Source organism: Nicotiana tomentosiformis, chromosome 8 (assembly GCF_000390325.3).
Source record: "Nicotiana tomentosiformis chromosome 8, ASM39032v3, whole genome shotgun sequence".
Classification (NCBI taxonomy): Eukaryota; Viridiplantae; Streptophyta; class Magnoliopsida; order Solanales; family Solanaceae; genus Nicotiana; species Nicotiana tomentosiformis.
Window position 1 is genome coordinate 13,190,433 of NC_090819.1, and position 23,896 is coordinate 13,214,328.

General features: G+C 43.7%; 1 pseudogene; it reads left to right on the forward strand.

The window, feature by feature from the left end:
• Nucleotides 1–2,654: 2,654 nt before the first annotated feature.
• LOC104112521 (phenolic glucoside malonyltransferase 1-like) lies at nucleotides 2,655–3,735 on the forward strand (annotated as a pseudogene).
• Nucleotides 3,736–23,896: the final 20,161 nt, after the last annotated feature.

Below are 23,896 nucleotides of genomic sequence, written 5' to 3' on the forward strand. Positions count from 1 at the left end.
CGTGAGTGTCATGATATTTACAGATTAGGCTGGGGTCCCTTTGGGCAAGATCGAATTGCAACGGTCGAGGCCACTTAGTATCTTTGATTCGTCCGATGGCTGATACGATGCCGACATCATCGATGTTGAAGTTGTACTCTGATAACCTTGGTGCTTCCTTGGACCCGATGGGTCTGTCAAAACCGTTTTTGCTCATTAGTCCATGGTTATTATGACGTCGATCACTTCTTCTTTCATTCCTTACAGAATTTTGTCCGGACCCATTACTCCTTCGATCTCCATTGTATGGTTGATAACGATCTCTGTTCGATCTTGGTTCATGATCAACGACTCTTTTGGATCTGTCACTAGTCCTGACGGGATAAACGGATCTGGAAGGAGCCCCGAGCTGATCGTCTTCGACCCTAATTTTTGATTGGTACCTGTTATGCCCAAGTTACCACCGAGTATTCTATCAAATATTTCTTCAACTGCTACGAAGCCAATGAGCTTCGGGGGTTGAGTCCTTGGGTGAATTCCTGAACAGCCTAATCGTCCGCGACCGTGGGCAGATCCATCCGTTCCATTTGAAACCTCAACACGAATTCCCTGAGCATCTCATTATCTCTTTGCTTCACCTTGAAAATGTCCGACTTCCTGGTCTCGACCTGGATGGCCCCGGCGTGCGCTTTTATAAAGGCATCTTCAAGCATAGCAAACGAGTGAATAGAATTAGGGGGTAAGTTGTGATACCATATCATAGCTCCTTTTGAAAAGGTCTCTCCGAACCTTTTCAGTAAAATGGAGTTGATAGCCACATGTGAGTTAGCATCGATCGGGTGTGCGGCTGGAACTCTGTTGGGGTCAACAGGTGGCGCCTCGTTTCTGGGCACCACATTGTTGTTCTTGCCATGGTGGTCGGATTCAACATCAACGTTCAAATGGGCATATTGGGAATTTGACATTTTTAATTTGACCTGAAAATAAGAGCTTAGAGAATAAGTGTTAAATAGAATGTGTTATGAAAATTTGTATCAAATTGCCACTATTATCCTTAGCCTCATGGTGGGCGCCAAACTGTTTACCCTAAAAAATAGATAACAATTAAATTTATATGTGGTTTTAAGGATACGCGGATTAATTCAATACAAATGATAAATTTCATTAGATTAAACATATAAAGGTCGTAATAAATTGTCAAACCAATTAAGTGGAGTGATCCTGGACTCAGTACAACTTTAATGAAATGCCTGCCTTTGATCCGGGGCTCACGATAATGAAGAACTGATGAACAAAAGTAATAACTTTGAATAACAGAGAAAATACGAGTATATTACCTTGATATGCGTGTTACAATAATGCCTAATGAATAGTTAGATTCCCCTTTATATAGTAGGGGAGTTTTACCCTAAGTACAATTCCAAAAGAGGTAAAAATCTTCCGTTTTACTAATCACTGATTTTCTGCCGATATGTGTCGAGATTCACGCCGTAACATTCGACTGGGCACGGATATCATGTCCCTTTGTTTGTTGTGCTTGATTATCTGGTAATGAGTTTTGAAGTTTTGGGGTTCGAATCGAACCTGGGGGACGTGGCCCCGATTATTTCGAGGGCAGGTGTATTGCCCGGACCCCGACTCGAGGGGCTCCTTGCCCCGTTTTCGGTTCCTTACAGTCACATCTCTACTCCATTTACTTCATCGGGAATGAAGGCATCCAAAGGGCCCGGTTTCACCCGTATACAAAATGTTCACTCATTCATCATCTAATGCAAATGATGAAGTTTCCAAGATTTTAAGTTACTTATTGAATGTGCGAACAAAGTTTCACATTAGTAGCTAAAAACAATAGAAGACTACATATAAGGTATAAGAATCTTTTTATGGTGTGAGTCCATTTGGGAAAAATCGTGCCAGCTTGATCCAAAGCGAATAATATTACACCATATTTAGAATACTATTGTGCTGGTTTAGCCCAACAACTGGTATCAGGGCTTAAGTTCAACGAAACAAGTATGGCGATGACAAAGTTATTATGTGGGGCTCGGGGCTTGATTTGTTTACCCGTACGAGCTTGGAGACGCGCAAACAAGAAGAAGCTAGTTGCTGGCTTCGCTTGCCATAAATACTCAGACGATGTCAGTGGCACACAGTGAATCTCGAAAATTGACCCGTAGATCGTGGTAATGGGCCACACAAAACTTGGTTCGAGGAAAAAATTATTGGGTGTACGAACAAAGACCCACATTGGTAGTTGAAAAGATTGGGAGACTACATAAGTGTAGGAATCTATTAATGATGTGAGGCCTTTTGGGGAATGACATGCGAGTATGGCCTAAAACATATAATATCACACCAAAGATTGGGATGCTACATATAAGGTATATGAATCCCTTAATCGTGTGAGGCATTTTGGGGAAAACATGTAAGTTTGGCCTAAATTGGACAATATGACACCCTATTAAGAGTATTATTTTGCTAATTTAACCCAACAGTACTATTTGATTGATCAAGCAACTAATCAAATTTCATTGACCAACCAACTAATTGTCCTAACCCAATATATATCAGCCACAGATGTGTGCCTTTCCATACGCGTTTGAGACAACAACCAAGTTTATGAGAAATAAAGACGAAAGGCTCCATATTGGCCATACTTAATGCATTGCCTCTTGAGAACAACTTTAACAAGATTCACATGCAATTCTATATATTGATAAGCCAATCCAACACCAATTGCACACTTTGTAACTTAATCTTTGAATGGCTTCTGTAATTGAGCAATCTCAAGTTGCGCCACCTCCCGGCAGTGCAGCTGAGCTGACACTTCCTCTCACATATTTTGATTATGTATGGTTATCTTTCCACCGTATGCAGCAGATTTTATTCTACAAGCTCCCTGTGTCCAAATCCGATTTCGTCCAAACTATTGTTCCTAATCTTAAAGATTCACTATCCCTCGCTCTCAAACACTACATACCTTTAGCTGGCCACGTTGTTTATCCACTAAATTTGAGCGATTATCCTGAACTACGTTATGTTACAAGAGATTCTGTATCCGTTACTTTTTCTAAGACTGATATAGATTTCAATTGTCTCATTGGTAATCATCTCCGAAATTCTAAGGATTTTTATCACGTGGTTCCTCAGTTGGCAGGACCTAGGCATGGACTAGGAGTCCAGTTAGCCCCGCTCTTAGCCATTCAAGTGGCACTTTTCCCGAATAATGGCATATCCATTGGCTTCACTAACCATCACGTTGGTGTTGGAGCTACCATAGTAGGGTTTATAAGGGCATGGGCGTTGCTCAACAAATTCAGTAGAGATGAGAAATTCTTAGCTAATGAGGTTCATTCCGTTTTATGATAGGTGTATAGGTCAAAATCTGCCTCAACGGGATTTAGCATCGAGTGGTATTGTGAAAAGTAATGTGGCCTAGGTCGATTAGTGGACAGCGGGGCTCGTAGTCAGGTGGTCAATAACGGCCGAGGTCAAGTATCAAGGATGGTACTAATGTCTAGTTTTGGTAATAGGATATTTAAGGGAGTATTCCAATGAATATTCTATGTACTGGTACTTTTAGGGTTGATTGGGGATATGTCCCATATAAATAGAAAAAGAGATAAGGGGAAGAGGTATGTAATATTTTTCTTTCTGATAAAAGCATCTTTTGAGAAGAAGACTCTCTCTAGAAAAGATGCAAACACTGTCTTTCTAATTAGATTCTACCATCCATTATTCCAAACTTTTCTATCAGATCTGAGAATAGTTCCAATAGTTCCAATATTCTAGGATTTGTCTATCACATGTCACTGTCAGAAAGAAGATTCATCCACCATTTTCGATATTGGGTGAATCATTCTCCTTATTTACGTTAATGCCATTTATTGTTATTTATTATTTGATATTCTTTTATCATTACTCCCCTTAAAATATTAAATGCACACTGCATTTAATCCCCCACCAACGCTATCCTACGTTATTTGTTTTAGCTAGTTATAAATCCAAGGATATTAATATCAACTAGGCTTAACCCCTCATTACATAAAATTAATTAGTTTAATCAAAGATTTACACTTTTTGGTCAAATATTTTGGCGACGTCTGTGGGAAATTCCTAGTTAAATTTTTAGTTTCTCCTAGATCTATAACTAGCATAGTTTACAAAAAAAAAAAGAGCAAAGCTTATTTTTCCTTGTACACACGGATCTGACATTGCAGGTAATGGAGAAGAAAGGATGAAGGCAGTGGCCGATCTCACCACCAACCTCTTGAACACCATCAATGAGGTTTTTGAAACAGAAGGCGAGAATATAACGCCCAACGCCTCCCCAAAATGAGTTGGGTCGCCCTTCCCTCACGAAAGTATCACAACATCCCGCGATAAAGGAGATTCCACGTCCACGATGGAAGAGGCCCCACCAGCAGTGAAAAAACTACTCGAGGCTTGGCTAACGAACATGCTAACCAGCATCCTTGACAAGCCTGCCCAGGAGGCAGCTAGAGAAAATGCAATGACTAGCATTACACCGACAACGGCCGAGCATCACAGTCCTCTCCCTCCAGTAACAAGTATCACTCACAATGTTAAAAATATAGGTGACGACACCCTCACAGCCATTCCGAGGAAGATGGAAGATATTGAAAATGAGAATAAAATTCTTCGGGACCAAATGAGATAGCACCAAGAAAGAGTCGACAAAATACCGGGTGCCCCAAAACTCTTTCCAAAAAGAGATGCTGGTCGGTTCGTTGAGCAACCCTACAGTGATGAAGCCACCCCACATGCCATACCTGTCACGTCCCAACTCCATGTCAGGCCGTGATAGCGTCCAACACCGTTGCTGGACAAGCCAACAGTGAACAACTTAGTGATTTGCCATTTTTGTTTATTAAGCAATTCCAATATTTAGCTTTACTTACATTTAAATCATTTGATAAATAACGGATTTTTTAGGCAAACAAACGGAAACATCTAAAAGCAGTTATAACTATTGAATTACAACCCAAAAATCAAAGTCTACTAATATGTGCCAAGACCTGGTGTCACAAGTATGTGGGCAGTCTAGTAGAATATACAAAAGAACACTAGCCTACTGTCTAAAATAAAATAGACATAAACAAAGTAAAACATAAGGGAGACTCTGGCTGCTGCAGAACAGCTCGGAAGACAGCTCTCCGTGAAGTCTCGAGGTGGGGATTAAATCTGCGCACCAGACTGGTAACCAGATGCACCTGCCTCAAATCCTGTACAATTAAGTACATAAATGTAGCGTGAGTACATAAATAATATGTACCCAGTAAATATCTAGCCTAACCTCGAAGAAGTAGTGGAGGGGGGTCGACTCCGACACTTACTAGGGCCAATAACATGAAAATATGAAATTCAAATTAAGCATGATATACAACAATAAGACTCAAAATAAGAAATAACTAAACAAGTCTTCAGAAATATTTAGGAGCTTGAATCACTTCCTTCCTTTAAAACATATGATCACACAAACAATGAATTTATACTGATTATGAAAGGAACTTCTAGTTTTATTATCAAACACGGATACCATCGAGGACGTTCAACCCGATCCAACATAAATGTAAACTGTGCACTGCCGAGGGTCGAACGACACGAACCATAAATGCATCTATTACCCCGCTCGCGAATTATACATGCGACGCGGTCAAATATAAATTTATCAATAAATCATAACTCTTTCTTGATTCTTTTCAAAATAAAGACAATTCCACTTGAAGCTTTTAAATCCATAAAAATCCTCAACTTAGTTCCATTTGATACAGTTAATAATTGTGATCAAATAACGGTGTCCACAAGCATGGTGTTAAAATAAAACTACCCGGACATAAACAGGAATAGTAGCCACGTACGGACTCTGGTCACTTCGTGCTTACGTAGCCCCTACAATTTAAGTGATTACCCACCCTAAATTGCAAGATTCCTAAAATTCACCCCAGGCCCACATGCTCGGAATCCGGAAATGTTCATAGAATGTTGTTACCCATAACCTTAGGAATATAAATATATGATTTTTACTAAATTCCATAACAAATTTCATGGTTAAATCTCATTTTTATCAAAAACCTAGGTCTTCCTCTAAACCCTTGTTTTTCACTAATTTTCACATGTTAATCTACTCATAATCTAAGTTTTTAATTCACATTTGGTAGAAATTACTTACCTCCAAAAGCTAGGTGAAAGCCCTTCCCAAGAAGCTCCAAGAATCGCCCAAGAAGTGAGTGAAATGAGTAAAAATTGATCTAAGTCCCGTATTAAATGAATATCACTGCCTCCAGCTTTTCCGCACCGGCGGTCAAGGGACCGCATCTGTGCCCTCACTTCTGCGGATGAGAGTCCATTTCTGCGGAAGGTTTTGGACCGGCTGGGCTGCTTCTGCGGGCGTTTTAACGCTTCTGCGGAGAAGGGGTTGCTTCTGCGGAATTTGGGGCTGCCCTCATTGGCCGTATCTGCGACGCTTGGCCCGCATCTGCGAGCTCGCACCTGCGGCTAACCAACCGCATGTGTGCTTATGACAGATCTAGTGCACTCAGCTATAGTTTTAAACTCTCAACTTAGTTTGAGCCTCGTCCGATTGGCTCTCGGGGCCCCCGGGGCCCCGCCCGAACATACCAACAAGTTTGGAATCACATTAAAACTAAGAACTTCAAGTTCTTCAATTTACTTCCAATGCGCCGAAACGTACTTATACTACTCGCAATGATACCAAATTTTGCGTGCAAGTCATAAATGACACTACAGAACTATTCCTGGTCTCGGAATTCCGTTGGAACCTCGATATCACCAAAACCCGCTCCAAATCAAATTTTAAAGATTTTCTAAAACCTTCAAGAACCAACTTTCACTATTAGGCGCCGAAACGCTCCCGGGTCATCCAAAACCCGATCCGAGCATACGCTCAAGTCCAAAATCATCATATAAACCTATTGGTACCGTCGGATCCCAATTCCGAGGTCGTTTACTAAAAATGTTGACCAAAGTCAAACTTGGCCTTTCAAGCCAACCTTAAGGAACCAAGTGTTCTGATTTCAACCCAAACTCTTCTAAATCCCGAACAAACCATCCCCGCAAGTCATAAATCAGTAGAAGCAAGTACGGGAAGTCTTATTTAGGGGAACGGGATTCTAGCAAGTAAAACGGCCGGTTGAGTCGTTACATTCTACACCTCTTAAACAAACATTCGTCCTCAAATGGATTTAGATTCATACCTGAAGTGCTGAATAAGTGTGGATATCTGCTCTGCATGTCTTCCTCGGACTCCCAGGTCGCCTCCTCAACTGGTTGGCCCCTCCACTGAACCTTTACTGCGGAAATCCTCTTGGATCTCAACTGGCGGTCCTGTCTAGCAACAATAGCAACTTTCTCCTCTTCATAACACAAGCTCTCATCTAACTGAATAGTGCTGAAATCTAACACATGTGACAAGTCGGTATGATTTCTCCGGAGCATAGACACGTGAAAAACTGAATGAACCCCTGATAGGCTGGGAGGTAAAGCAAGCTCATAAGAAACCTCCCCAACTCGCCTCAACACCTCAAATGGGCCTATAAACATTGGGCTCAACTTGCCCTTCTTTCTGAATCTCATAATACCCTTCATCGGCGAGACCTTCAAGAGAACCTTCTTGCCGACCATAAATGATACATCACGCGCCTTCTAATCAGTGTAACTCTTCTGTCTGGACTCTGCTGTGCGAAGTCGCTCCTGAATCAACTTTACCTTTTCCAAGGCATCCTTTACCAAATCAGTACCATATAACCTAGCCTCGCCGGGCTCAAACCACCTGATGGTCGAACGACATTGCCGACCATATAAAGCCTCAAATGGAGCCATCTCGATGCTAGACTGATAACAGTTGTTGTAAGAAAACTCGGCCAAAGGCAAGAACTGATCCCACTGTCCCCCAAAGTCAATCACACAAGCTCTGAGCATGTCCTCCATGATTTGGACTGTCCGCTCTAACTTCCCGTCGGTATGTGGATGAAACGCAGTGATGAGCTCTACACGGTTCCCTAACTCACTCTGTACGGCTCTCTAGAAATACAAAGTGCACTGCGGGCCTCTGTCTGATATGATGGAAACAGGCACACCGTGCAACCGAATTATCTCCCGAATATAAATTTGGGCCAACCTCTCTGTAGTATAAGTAGTTGTAACTGGAATGAAGTGTGTTGTCTTGGTCAACCTGTCAAGAATGACCCAAACTGCATCAAACTTCCGCAAGGTCCGCGGCAACCCTACTACGAAGTCTATAGTAATGCATTCCCATTTCCACTCTGGTATAGTCATCTGTTAGAGTAAGCCACCTGGCCTCTGGTGCTCATACCTAACCTGCTGGCAATTTAGGCACCTAGATACATACTCAACTATGTCTTTCTTTATCCGTCGCCACCAAAAATGTTGCCTCAGGTCACGATACATCTTCATAGCACCTTGATAAATAGAATATCGAGAACTGTGTGCCTCTCTAGAATCCTCTCTCTCAAGCCATCGACATTAGGAACACATAGACGACCCTGGAGTCGCAGAACATCATTATCACCATTAGAAACATCCTTGGCACTACCCTATAGTACCATCTCTCTAAGAACTGCCAAATGTGGGTCATCAAACTGCCGAGCCTTGATCTGCCCCAATAATGAAGACTAGGCAACAACACATACAAGAACCCGACTGGGCTCTGAAATATCCAACCTCACAAGTCTATTAGCCAAGGACTGAATGTCTAAAGCTAGTGGCCTCTCCCTTGTTGAAATGAATGCCAAGCTACCCATACTCTCTGCATTTCTGCTTAAGGCATCCGCGACCACATTTGCCTTGCCAGAATGATAAAGAATGGTGATGTCATAATCCTTCAGTAACTCGAGCCATCTACATTGCCTCAAATTGAGATCTTTTTGCTTGAACAAATGCTGTAAGCTGCGATGATCAGTATAAACCTCACATGACACCCCATACAGATAATGCCTCCATATCTTAAGATCATGAACAATCGCGGCTAACTCTAGATCATGCACGGGGTAATTTTTCTCATGAATCTTTAGTTGACGTGAAGCATATGCAATAACTCACCCCTCCTGCATCAATACACAACCCAAGCCAACACGTGAAGCATTGCAATATACCATGTACATCCCCGAGCCGGAAGGCAACACTAGAATCGGTACTGTAGTCAAAGCTGTCTTGAGCTTCTGGAAATTCGCCTCACAATCATCGGACTAACGGAACGGAGCACCCTTTTGGGTCAATCTAGTCAGAGGTGCTGCAATGGATGAGAAACCCTGCATAAACCGGCGATAATAACCTGCTAACCCTGGGAAACTCCTAAACTCGGTCACCGAAGTGGGACAAGGCCAACTCTGAACTGCCTCAATCTTCTTGGGATCCACCTTAATACCTTCTCCTGATACAGTATGCCCCAAGAATGCCACACAATCTAGCCAAAATTCATATTTGGAGAACTTAGCATATAGTTTCTGTTCTCGTAAGGTCTAAAGTACTACTCTCAAATGCTGCTCGTGCTCCCCAAGCTACGCGAGTAAATCAAGATGTCATCAATGAAGACAATAACAAAGGAATCGATATAAGTCCTGAACACCCTGTTCATCAAATCCATAAATGCTACTGGGGCATTAGTCATGCCGAAGGACATCACTAGAAACTCATAATGGCCATATCTAGTACGAAAGGCAGTCTTCGGAACATTTGAGTCCCGAATCTTCAACTGATGGTATCTCGATCTCAAGTCGATCTTAGAAAACACTCTAGCACCCTGCAACTGGTCAAACAAATCATCAATACGCGGCAACTGGTACTTGTTCTTAATGGTGACTTTGTTCAACTGGCGGTAATCAATGCACATCCGCATAGTCCCATCCTTCTTCTTTATAAATAATACTGGTGCACCCCAAGGTGATACACTCGGCCTGATGAACCCCTTTGCTAGCAACTCCTTAAGCTATTCCTTAAACTCCTTCAATTCTTTCGGAGCCATACGATACGATGGGATGGATATAGGCTGAGTTCCTGGAGCCAAGTCAATACATAAATCAATATCACGATCTAGTGGCATGCTTGGAAGGTTAGAAGGAAACACATCGGCAAACTCACGGACTACTGGCACTGAATCAATCGACGGAGACTCTGCAGTGATATCCCGAACATAGGCTACATAAGCCAAACAACCCTTCTCGACCATATGTCGAGCATTCAGAAAAGAGATAACCCGACTAGAAGTACTGACATACGAACCCTTCCACTCCAATCTAGGCAATTCCGGCATTACTAAGGTAACAGGCTTGGCATGGCAATCAAGGATGGCGTGATATGGGGATAACCAGTCCATGCCCATGATGACCTCAAAGTCGGTCATATCAAGTAACAGAAGGTCTGCTCTAGTCTTGTAACCACAGAATGCGACCACACAGGACCGATATATCCAATCCATAACCACAAAATCTCCCACAAGAGTGGAAACATAGACAGGAGTACCCAAGGACTCACGATGAATATCCAAGAAATGAGCAAATAGAGATGATACATATGAATAGGTAGACCCTGGATCAAATAATACCAAAGCATCCCTACCGCAGACAAAAATAATACCTGTGATCACGACATCTTAGGCCACTGCATCTGGTCTGGCCAGAAAAGCATAAAATCTAGCTGGAGCACCGGCTGGGTGGCCTCCACCTGGCTGAACAATAACTGGCTGACCTCCCTCTGCCTGGCCTCTACCTCTAGGATGACCCCTACCCGCATGTCCCACACCTCTGGGTGATCGGACGGCTGATGCTGCAATCATGGGTTGATGACGCTACTGTACTGCATTGCCCCGTAGTCTGGGGCATGTTCTCTTTATGTCACTCGGATATCCATACTCCTAAAAACCTCTCGGTACCATAGACTGCTGCCCCAAAGTATGGCCCTGATGACCTGAATACCTACTAGAAGAACCCTGGATGGCTGGTGGGCGGTATGAACTCTCCGGCATAGCGCTAAAATAGGGTCGCGCTGGAGCACCCTGAGGAGGTGGTGGTGCTGGATATGTGGTCCTGCTAGGCTGACCCATACCAAACTGACCTCTGCCTCTAGCCGAGGCACCTCTAAACTCTCCAGAGTAACGGGTCCTCTTGTCCTGCTGCATCTTCTCTCTACCCCTCTGGCGGTAGCCCTCAATCCTCCGAGCAATCTCCACTACTAGCTGATAATCAGTACCCATCTCAACCTCAAGGGCTATACTAGCCCGAATACCGGGGTGCAACCTCGCAACAAATCTCTGCACTCTCTCTGCATCGGTAGGAAGTATCATAAGTGAGTGAAGAGACAACTCAGAGAATCTCGCCTCATAATCGGTCACTGACATCTGACCCTGCTCGAGATGCTCGAACTAACCTAGCAAATCTTCCCTCTGAGAGGGTGGAATATACCTGTCCAAGAAAAGCTATGTAAACTGGTCCCAAATCATGGGAGGAGAACTTGCTGGCTTGCCAAGAAGATAAGACTGCCACCATCTACGGGCCCTGCCCTTCAGCTGGAAATAGTGAAATCTACCCCATGGGACTCCACTATCCTCATGTTATGCAGTCTGTCCCTGCACCGATCAATGAAGTCCTGGGGATCCTCATGCCGCTCGCCCCCGAAGATAGGAGGGTGTAGCCTAGGCCATCTATCCAATAGCTTATGCGGATCGCCGTCCGCAACTTGTTTAGGCTCAGGTGCAACCACTACAACTGGCTGGGCTCCACCCACGGGTAGTGTACCCGGAGTCTGATATACTACAACTGCATGCCCCGGAGCCTAGGCAGCAGGGGTCTGCGTTCCCCTTCCCACATGAGATGTGGCTGGGTCTGCTGGAAATAAACCAGCCTGAGTTATAGTTTCCATGAACCACAACATACGTCCCATGACCTCCTGAAATCCAGGTGCTGACATGAAATCTACCGGGGCTGGCTATGTGGCAGGCACCTCGCCCTGCTCTTCAATGATGGGATCCTCCACTGGATACGCTGGTGGTGCTACCGGGGTAGCTCTGGGACGCCCTCATCCCCTATATCAGGCTGGTGCCCTCCCCCCAGCCTCCGCCTCGACCTCTAGCAATAGGGGGAGCAGCTTCTCCCGGGTCTGGAATGTCCGCCGTACGCATCCTCACCATCTGTGAGAGAATGAGAGAAAGGGTTTTAGTATAACACCAACTGCATGATAGGAGATGAATAAAGAGTAATTTCCTAACACCCTATAGCCTCTTGAAGATAAGTACGGACGTCTCCGTACCGATCCACAAGACTCTACTAGGTCTGCCCATAACTTGTGAGACCTACGTGAACCTAGTGCTCTGATACCATGTTGTCACGTCCCAACTCCATGTCAGGCCGTGATGGCGTTTAGCACCATTAGTGGACAAGCCAACAGTGAACAACTTAGTGATTTCCCATTTTTGCTTATTAAGCAATTCCAACATTTAGCTTTACTTACATTTAAAGTATTTGATAAATAATGGATTTTAAGGCAAACAAACGGAAACATCTAAAAGCAGTTATAACTATCGAATTACAACCCAAAAATCAAAGTCTACTAATACGTGCTAAGACCTAGTGTCAAAAGTATGTGGGCAGTCTAGTAGAATATACAAAAGAACACTAGCCTACTATCTGAAATGAATTAGACAGAAACAAAGTAAAGCATAAGGGAGACTCCGGCTACTGCAGAGCGGTTCGGAGGATAGCTCACCGTGAAGTCTCGAGGTAGGGATCAAATCTGCGCACCATACTAGTAACCAGATGCACCTGCCTCAGATCATGTACAATTAAGTACATAAGTGTAGCGTGAGTACATAAGTAATATGTACCCAGTAAGTATCTAGCCTAACCTCGAAGAAGTAGTGGCGAGGGGTCGATTCCAATACTTACTAGGGCTAATAACATGAAAATATAAAATTCTAATTAAGCATGATATACAACAATAAGACTCAGAACAAGAAATAACTGAACAAGTCTTCAGAAATATTTAGGAGCTTGAATCACTTCCTTCCTTTAAAACATATGATCACACAAACAATGAATTTATACCGATTATGAAAGGAACTTCCAGTTTTATTATCACACACGAATACCACCGAGGACGTTCAGCCCGATCCAACATAAATATAAATTGTGCACTACCGAGGGTCGAACGACGTGAATCATAGATGCATCTATTACCCCACTCGCGAATCATACATGTGACACGGTCAAATATAAATTTATCAATAAATCCTAACTCTTTCTTGTTTCTTTTCAAAATAAAGACAATTCGACTTAGAGCTTTTAAATTTATAAAAATTCTCAACTCAGTTCCATTTGATATAGTTAACAATTATGATCAAATAACGATGTCCACAACCATGGTGTAAACCCAAAACTACCCGGACATAAACAGGAATAGTAGCCACGTACGGACTCTCGTCACTTCGTGCGTACATAGCCCCCACAAATAACAACACCTATTAATTAAGTTCATATATGGGGTAAGATCCCTCTTACAAGGTTAGAAAAGAGACTTACCTCGCTTTAAAGCCTACTTCCCAATTTAAGAATGCGCTCAAACCTCCAAATTTGACGCCAAACGACTCGAAGCTAGTCAAACTTGACATAAACTAATCAATTTATGCTCAAAAGTGCATAATTCTACCATTTAAATGATTACCCACCCTAAATTGCAAGATTCCTAAAATTTACCCCCGGGCCCACATGCTCGGATTCCGAAAATTTTTAAAGAAAGTTGCTACCCATAACCTTAGGAAAATAAATGTATGATTTTTACTAAATTCCATAACAAATTTCGTGGTTAAATCTCGTTTTTATCAAAAACCTAGGTCTTAATCTAAACCCTTATTTTCACTAATTTTCACATGTTAATCTACCCATAATCTAAGTATTTAATTCATATTTGGAAGAAATTACTTACCTCCAAAAGCTAGGTGAAAGCCTCTCTCAAGAAGCTCCAAGAATCGAACAAGAAGTGAGTGAAATGAGTAAAAATTGGTCTAAGTCCCGTATTAAATGAATCTCACTGCCTCCAGCTTTTCCGCACCTACGGTCAAGGGACTGCATCTGCGCCCTCACTTCTGCGGATGAGAGTCTGTTTCTGCGGATGTTCCTGGGCCAGCTGGGCCGCTTCTGCAGGCATTTTACCGCTTCTACGGTTCCGCTTTTGCGGAGAAGGGGCCGCTTCTGCAGAATTTGGGGCTGCCCTCATTGGCTGCATCGCGAGGCTTGGCCTGCATCATTGAGCTCGCATCTGCAGCTAACCAAACATAGGTGCGGTTATGACAGATCTGGTACTCTCAGCTGTAGTTCCAAATTCTCAACTTAGTCCGAGCCTCGTCCGATTGGCACTCGGGGCCCCTGGGGCCCCGTCCGAACATACCAACAAGTTTGGAGTCACATTAAAACTAAGAATCACACCCCAAAACCAATTGGATCAAACTTAAGAACTTCAAGTTCTTCAATTTACTTCCAATGCGCCGAAACGTACTTATACTACTCGAAATGATACCAAATTTTGTGTGCAAGGCATAAATGACACTACGTAACTATTCCCAGTCTCGGAATTCCGTTTGGACCTGGATATCACCAAAGCCCACTCCAAACTCAATTTTAAAGAACATCCAAAACCTTCAAGAACCAACTTTCACTATTAAGCGCTGAAACGCTCCCGGGTCATCCAAAACCGGATTCGAGCATACGCCCAAGTCCGAAATCATCATACGAACCTATTGAAACCATGGGATCCTAATTCCGAGGTCGTTTATTAAAATGTTGACCAAAGTCAAACTTGGACTTTCAAGCCAATATTAAGGAACCAAGTATTCCGATTTCAACCCAAACTCTTCTAAATCCCGAACCAACCATCCCCGCAAGTCATAAATCAATAAAAGCAAGTACGAGAAGTCTTATTTAGGGGAACGAGGTTCTAGCAAGTAAAAAAGAACGGTCACGTTGTTACAATACCCAAGACCTTCAAGATGCCGCCTTATCTGAAAATATATGATGGTACGACCGACCCCAAAGATCATATGACTCACTATGTCACGTATCCTCCATCTTGTTGAAAATGTTCGGCGAGACCATCACCGGAGGAGTATTAACTTGGTATTCACAACGGCCTGAGCGTTTTATCGAAACGTTCGTTGAGATAGCCGATAAGTTTGTAACGGCCCATGCTGGGGCCAAAAAGGCGGAGGCAAGAGTGAATGATATATTTTCCATCAAACAATCGCCCAGAGAGGGATTGAGGGACTTCCTCGCTCGATTAAACCACGTAAGGATTACCTTACCGAATGTATCGGAAGGAATGGTTGTAGCAGCTTTCCAAAACGGGCTGAACAGGAATGGCTTAAGGGCGACCAGAAAATTATTAAGTCGGCTTATGAAATACCCTCTAACAACTTGGGATGAAAGACATAATGCCTACTGTGTCGAGGTCCGTGCAGATGAAGATGTCCTGAATAAACCAACTCATCGGTTGACCTCGGTACATGCCGAATACAGGAAGGATCGAAGAAATGATGCCAGGGGGATCTTGCATACATAAAGGCATCAGCCATACATAAGAAGCTCCATCATGCCCTCCTCCCGCCATGAAGAGGGCCTATCCAGACCAAGGACAGGGACTCACCGAAATGAGAGAGGTATGCCCCCTTTATTATCCACTCACAATTTTTGTGTGTCACCCTCAGAAATAGTCTATGCATTGGAGAAGCTCGGACCAAAAGTAAAGTGCCCACAAAAGATGAGGTTAGACCCAAGAACCAGAAAGTCAAACGCCCTCTGCGAGTTCCACTAAGAGCGAGGTCACAAAACTGAGGATTGCATCGCCATAAGGCAGGAGGTCGTAAACATGCTTCACTAAGGACACCTCAAAGAATTGTTGAGCAACCGAGGAAGGACAAACTTTTCCCGAGGACGTGAACAGCACCAGGGATCGCCGAAACCACCCTCATCGACTAGCACCATTCAAATAATCATCGGAGGCGGCAACGACGCTTCGATCAATAACGTAAAGTTCACCACAACCCACAAGCTCAAACGGTCGATCACTCATGAATGGTATGACGAACTCGAAGAAAGTATAATCTTTGATAAGTCAGATACCCACGGTCTGATTTTCCCTCACTATGATGCCCTTGTTATAACTTTACAAATATTAGATACAAATGTAAGACGCATTATGGTGGACGATGGGAGCGGCGCATGCATTATCCACCCTCGAGTACTTGCACAAATGATACTCGAGGATAAGATAGTGTCGCGCTGCATCACACTAACAGGTTTTAACAATGCAGTTGAACTAACATCTGGAGAAATCACACTCCCCGTCCTGGCCGGCGGCGTCACTCTAGAAACCACGTTCCACATCATGGACCAGGATACGGCGTACAACACCATAATAGGCCGACCTTGGATACACTCCATGCGGGCCATCCCCTCCATCTTGTACCAAGTTATCAAATTTCCAACCCATGGGGAATATTCCGCATACAAGGAGAACAACGCACATCTACAGAATGCTACCGCATCGCCCTAGATTGTACGACCACCCAACAAATGAAGGGCAAAACAAAAGAGACATAGAAATTAACAGGGTCGAGGTCGAGCAGTGACGAAAGAGAGAAGTCGTCAGAGATCCCGAAACAGTAGAGGCCGCGGGATCAACCATAGAAAACCTCGATCCCGTTCATGTTGATGATAACGACCATAACAAGAAAGCCTACATCGGTTGCAAGCTTCAAGAACCAGGTGAATTTTGTTAATTCTTAACTGCTAACACAGACTTGTTTGCTTTTTCCCATACAGATATGCTAGGTATCTCGAAGGAGATCGCCACACACAAGTTGAATGTCGATCCATTCCACCCCTGGTGAGGCAGGTTAGGCAGAAGTTCAATTCCACAATAAACCATCCAGTCCGCGAAGAGGTCGAAAAATTACTTGAAAATGGCTCCATCAGAGAGTAAAAATACCCCCAATGGGTCACCAATGTGGTCATAGTGAAAAAGAAGAATGGGAAGTGGCAAATGTGCGTAGACTTTACAGATTTGAATAAAGCATGTCCCAAAGATTCATTCCCGTTATCCCATATCAACCAGCTTATTGACGCAACAACCGAATATGAATTGTTAAGCTTCTTAGACATCTACTCAGGCTAGAATCAGATCCTCATGGAAGAGGAGGACCAGAAGAAGACCACCTTCATCACCCATCAAGGCACGTACTACTATATACTTATGCCTTTCGGACTGAAAAACGCAGGGGCGACATACCAAAGGTTGGTGACCAAAATGTTCAAAGATTAACTCAGCAAGACTATGGAAGTCTACATAGACGATATGTTGGTCAAGTCCAAAAGGAAAGAGGATCACATAGGCCACTTGAAAGAATCTTTCGATATACTCAGGCGATACGGGATGAAACTAAATTCTGAAAAGTGTGCATTCGGCGTGACCTCAGGACAAATCTTGGGTTTTCTAGTATCACAGCGAGATATCGAGGTCAACCCCGACCAAATCAAAGCCATAGAAGTAATACCAGAGCACTTAACCACCAAAAAGCAGGTTCAGAGGCTGACTGGCCGTATCCCCGCCATGTCAAGATTAACTTCGCGATCATCCGACAGATGCCACAAGTTTTTCAGCATACTCAGAAAGGACAACGACGTCTAGTGGACCTCCGAGTGTGCCCAAGCCCTGAAGGAGTTAAAAGCTTATGTGTCATCACCGCCGTTGCTTTCCAAAGCGGAGCCTGGGGAGTGCCTCCTCGTCTACCTCGCTGTATCTGAAGTGGCGATGGGTGCGGTCCTTGTATAAGAAGATAAAGGTTTACAATCTCCCATCTATTACATTAGCAAAACCTTAGTCGACGTCGAGAGGAGGTACCCCCACCTCGAAACATTGTCCCTAGCCTTGGTCGTAGCTTCACGAAAGCTTATACCCTACTTCCAGTGCCACCCTATCTTGGTAGTCACAACTTTCCCCTTGAGAAGTATTTTGCATAAGCCCGAGCTATCGGGCAGGTTAGCTAACTGGGCCATAGAATTAAGCGAGCATGATATCACATACCAACCGAGAATGACGGTAAACTCACAAGTCTTTAACGACTTCAGCGTAAAAATAATGCCCGAAGTAGAAAAAGAGGCGGCCCACGCTTCTCCACAAACACAAGATCTATGGTATTTGTACACCGACGGGCGTTAGGGTCCAGACTGGGACTTGTACTCGACGTCCCAACAAGCAAAGTGATTCGCCAGTCCATAAGGTGCTTGGACATGACATCGAGGCCGAGTATGAGGCCATGATTGTGGGATTAAGGCTAGCACTCAAGTACAGGTTACATTCGACCTCGTTCGAATCAACACCCACCCGAACCCCAGCCACAATTAAATAAAAGTTACATTTGATCTCACTCGAATTAACTCACATTCGACCTTGCTCGAACTAACTAAGTACGGGTTACATTTGACCTCGTTCGAATCAACACCCACTCGGCCCCCGGCCACAATTAAGTAATTTACATTCGACCTTGCTCGAACCAACTAGGTATGGGTTATATTCGACCTCGTTCGAATCAACACCCACTCGGCCCCCGTCCATAATTAAATAAAAGTTACATTCAATCTCACTCGAATTAACTTACACTCGACCTTGGTCGAATTAACTTAGTATAGGTTACATTCGACCTCGTTCGGATTAACTAAGTAACATTCAACCTCGTTTCCAATTAACTAAGTATAGGTTACATTCGACCTCGTTCGAATTAACACCTACCAACCCCCGGACGCGACCAAAACTTAGTTCTGTTTTGACCTCATTCAATACACATAAACCAAGTTCTTACGACTAAAGCGACCAAACGGCAAAAACAAAAGAAAAGGCATAAGAGCCCGAACAGAAAGAAAAGAGTCATGTACGAACAACGAAAATAGCATTTCATAAAATATATTCTATATAAAGGCTAGAACAGATGCACGCCAAAATATGTACAAAACTTACAAGAAAAAATAAAGAAAAACAATTACTCTCCACCTAACCCAGCAACATCATCTATCTGACCGCCTAGGTCATCTCCACCCTCCTCTCCGCCAGTACCATCACCACCACCTTTAGAATACTCATCCTTATACCAGGCATCTTGTTCAATCCCGTCCACAACTGTGTCCTCCTCTCCATTACCAGCTTCCAGTGTAGCGGGATCAAAGCCACGAGCACTCCGAGCTGAGCGTGCCTTAGTGCGAGCATCCTCGAAGCCGGCCTCAGAAACTTTCCCCGCCGATGTCAAGTCCCTAAATATATCCCGTTGGGCCTCGACATGGATCCATATCTCATACAAATCCAGCGGAATGTAAGGAAAGGTATAAGCACGAGAAGAGGATGATTGAGCCAGCAACTGGGACTTCTCGGCTTCAAGGGCGATAACTCGTTCATTAAAGCTTGAATCTTCTTTCTCCAACTCCCCTATACGCTCGTCGAGTCGCTCCTATCTGAGCCTCGCCGTCTCTAAATCACTCGCCTGCTCTGAATTAAGAACACAGATTACCACTTCCAATGCCTCTACTTGCCTCAAAGACGCCAACCGATCAGATTCTGACTTCTCTAAGTCCGCTATCCTCTCGGCGAGCTCACCACCCAGAGCATCCGCCTTGGTTAGACATTTTTCGAGCTCGGCTTGAGTGAGCTAACTTGGGCTTGATGGTTGGCGCATTGGGCCTTGACTCCCCTACTCACCTCGAGCTCCTCTTCCTTGTCTCTCAACGCCCCCTCGAGTTCACTACATTTTTCGATGACCTTCACCAATTCGTCATCCTTTTCCTTTAGCCTATCTCGGAGAGCCCAGAAGTTGCTACTCCCACCAAGCCGCTTGCAAAGCTCACGGTGCTTATCACTATACTCGCGATATTTTCGCTCCATCTTTTGGAAAATGGCCTTCCGCCTCTCCTCTCGGCGGGAGCTTTGGATCTCCAAGATCACGGTCTGAAAAGAAAACCAAATTGAGTAAGAATAAAATCAAATTCGACGTGAACGAACATACAAATGAAATACCAAACTTACCTTAAAATCAAGGCCGGTTATGCTCCTCGACAATGTGGAATCCTTTAGTTTCTCAAGGGTCTTACCCTCCACGTCGGAATAGACGGGACCAAGAGAAGGGACCATGTCTTCCGGATCAACTAGCAAATCCCAGTCCAGAGGGATCGCAATGGTCTGCGTGCCTCCCTCCAATCTCACCTAGAGCCGGGTGAGTCCTTCTCCTATCATCCTAACCTCTTCAGGGTCCATATCTGAGCCCGTTTCGTAACCATCCTCAGCAACCCCCTTACCTCTCTCATCAGTAAATGAGGTAGGAACAACAGGGCCACGAGGACGATGGTGCATCTCGCCGCATAGTATCTAGAACCTCCACGGACACTCCACCAGTTCTGACGTTGGCATCAAGAAGTGGCACGCTCTCTGCGGCTTCCGCTGATGGCAGAACCTCAGACAAAATATTTGCACCGTCTTCAGGCACAACGGAGGCCCCCATCGTCGACGTCCACCGACCTCCTTTTACGAGGGACCAAATCCTCCTCACTCGGTGAAGACACTTCATCTATTTAAGTGAAGCAAGGGAGAGGTCAGAGTCTATGGTATTGAAGTCGTCGAAGATCGAGCCAATTTAGCCAAAATCGGAGGCCGAATAAAAGTGGATTGTGGGTCAAACTTGGCCACAGTCACAGCAGGGGCTGACCCCGTTGTAGTGTTCATCTGGCAAAACACAGGAGTAGGGGCCTTCGACCTCCTCGAGGATCCCTGGGTTAAAAACAAAAGAGAAGAAAAAGAATATTAAGAGGTCGATCCCCACAAAACTATAAGAAGCAAGCGACCAGTAGGCCACGACAATAAAGATTCAAAATAGGTAAACTCACAGGTCACTGAAAGCTTGGGTCCGAACTTCTTGATAAAGGCCGACCATTCGCAAATCCTCACTGTGTGAGGCAAGAGCTAGCTAACCCAGTCATGAATATCCACAACCAAAGGAGGGGGCAAAGTCTCAGCTGAACGAGGAAAAGGCAGAGTGTTAGGATATAATCAAAATGAGCAAAATAAGCGCTTAGTAAAAAATACTTACGGGCATAATTCCATGCCTCAGGAAATCCATTCATATTTGTAACCACGTCCTCAGTCTTGACGTAGAAGTAGCTAAGCCAGAACCGACGATTTGCTTTATCAGCCATATCACTACCAAACTCTTACTTCCTCGGAGATGAAGATGCAACATCGTCCCCTATAGAAACTGGGCGCGGAGAGATGCATCAAGTGGTGAAGAGAGATCTCACGGTCGGCCAATTCTCCGTACTTTGTCAACATGTGGATGAGTTTGTAGATGTAAGGTTAAAATTGGGCCGGGCAGACGCCGTAGTAGCGGCAAAATTCCTCCGCCAATGGGAGAAGGGGAAATGAGTAGCCCACATAGAACGGATATACGTAGAATGCGCAGTATCCAGGGCGATGAATCTGGACTACGTCACGACCAGCCGGGACCAGATCGATGTCGCCCGAAATTTTGAACTTCGCCCTGAAATTAGCAATGGCAACCGCATCCATCACTGATTTCGTGGCCTTAGGGTCGTCCTCAGGCAATTTTGAAAAGTCAGATCTAGCCTTCTCGGTATGGGAAATTATTTCCTCTACCATAGAAAAGCTTTCATCCTCCGCAACAATGGCAACCCCATCGTCATGGGGAGGCATGCACACTGCCAAGGAAATAGGGTCAGGTACCCCCCCAGAGCTGGAAGACATGTTAACCATCTTTGTTTATGAATAAAGGAGGTGTAAACACACAAAAGTCATGAGTAGCAGAATCCACAAGAATCAGTAAAAGTAAGATCAAAAGAGCAAGGATTCTGAATGAGGAAGGAAGAAGAAGGTATGAAGGTCCAATATTTAGATTGCAAAGAGTAAGGCAAAGGATTTTATATCCCTATTTATAAGAGTTCATGCATCAATATCGAGAAAGCAAACCATCGTTACCCAGCTCAGGAATCAAAGTGGCAGAGGCACGGGAAATGATGCAAGGTATCGAGAAAATGTGTAATAATGACGTATATTGACATGACGTCACTCTGAAATGGCATGACCCTGGGTTGCGGCTCACTAAAGGCCACGTTTCTACCCTATCTTAGATGCTACTACTCGACCCGCTCATCTAAACTTCTCAACCATAATTAACAGAGTCCGCTCATCGAGGTCGCCCAGGATCGACATCAATAAGCGGAGGTTCTAACTGTATATGTCAAAATATGCTTCAACGGGATTTAGCATGGAGTGGTATTATGGAAAGTGATATGGCCGAGGTCGATCAGTGGACAGCAGGGATCGTAGCCGGGTGGTCAATAACGACCAAGATCAAGTATCAAGGACAATACTAACAGCTAGTTTTGGTAATAGGATATTTAAGGGTATATTCCAATGAATATTCTATGTGCTGGTACTTTTAGGGTTGACTAGGGATGTCCCATATAAATAGAAAAAGAGATAAGAGGAAGAGGTATGTAATATTTTTCTTTCTGATAAGAGCATCTTTTGAGAAGAAGACTCTCTCTAGAAAAGATACAAACACTTCCTTTCTAGGATTTGTCTATCACTCGTCACTGTTAGAAAGAAGATTCATCCACCTCTTTCGATATTGGGTGAATCATTCTACTTATTTACGTTAATGCCATTTATTGTTATTTATTGCTTGATATTATTCTATCATTACTACAACTAAAATATTAAATGCACACTGCATTTAATCCCTCACCAACGCTATCCTACGTTATTTTGTGTTAGCTAGCTATAAATCCAGGGATATTAATATCAACTAGGCTTAATCCCTCATTACATACAATATTTTCCTACGATTTTCTCTATCAATAATGTTAGGGTTTAGACTGTACAATAGAGGGTTGATCTAATACATCATGACAACCACCATTAGCCAGTAACTCTTGCCGTTTCAGTCCTCCTCTTCCGCTTCGAAGAACAATATTTACCCTCAAAATCGGATAACAATTGAATTTGTACGTGATTTTAAGGATACGTGATCTAACTTGATACAAAATGAGAAATCAGATTAATATTGAAATAAAAGATGAAAAAGTAAATGCAAACCACACAAGTTGAACAATTTTATCCTTGAAGATTAGTCGCCCTTGAGTACTTTTATCGATGCCAGAACAGAATGACAAGATAATGAAAACTATAAATAATAATATATTACTTTGTGATTCATGTTACAGTATATGTAATGACTTATCAGACCCCCCTTTATATAGAAGATGAGTCTTGCTCTAGGTACATTTCTATTAAAGGTAAAAATTTCTTGATTTGTTAATTGTAGGCTCCTTGCCGATGTGCGCCACGATTCCCGCCGTAATATTTGCCCAGTCTAGGATGTTTCGGTCTTCCATTCATTATTTTCGAGCTCGCTCGAGGCTAAGGTCGAAACCGACTCAACGTTCCTTGAGGGCAGGTCTTCTGACCTCAGGTTCTAGCTTGGTGAGACTCGAGGTCAATCTCCAGTCCGTGGTCACCACGTTCCAAGCCAAATCTACAAAGTTGTAGTCGAGATTAATTTCGACAGTATACAGATAGTCCCCTCATTTTTCAGAAAGTAGACAACGAGAAACGACATGAACTTCTGATCCTGACCTCGATATTTTGCGACAGAAACGACAAAACAATCAAAAATTCTAGTCAGTCAAGTTTTAATGGCATTAAGTGCATGTCAATCACCGGTCGGCCATTCCCAGATATGAACAGTCGCTGAGACACTATAAATTCCCCCTCATTAGCTCATTCAAAACTTTACTTTCAAACCTTCTGCCCTCGTACC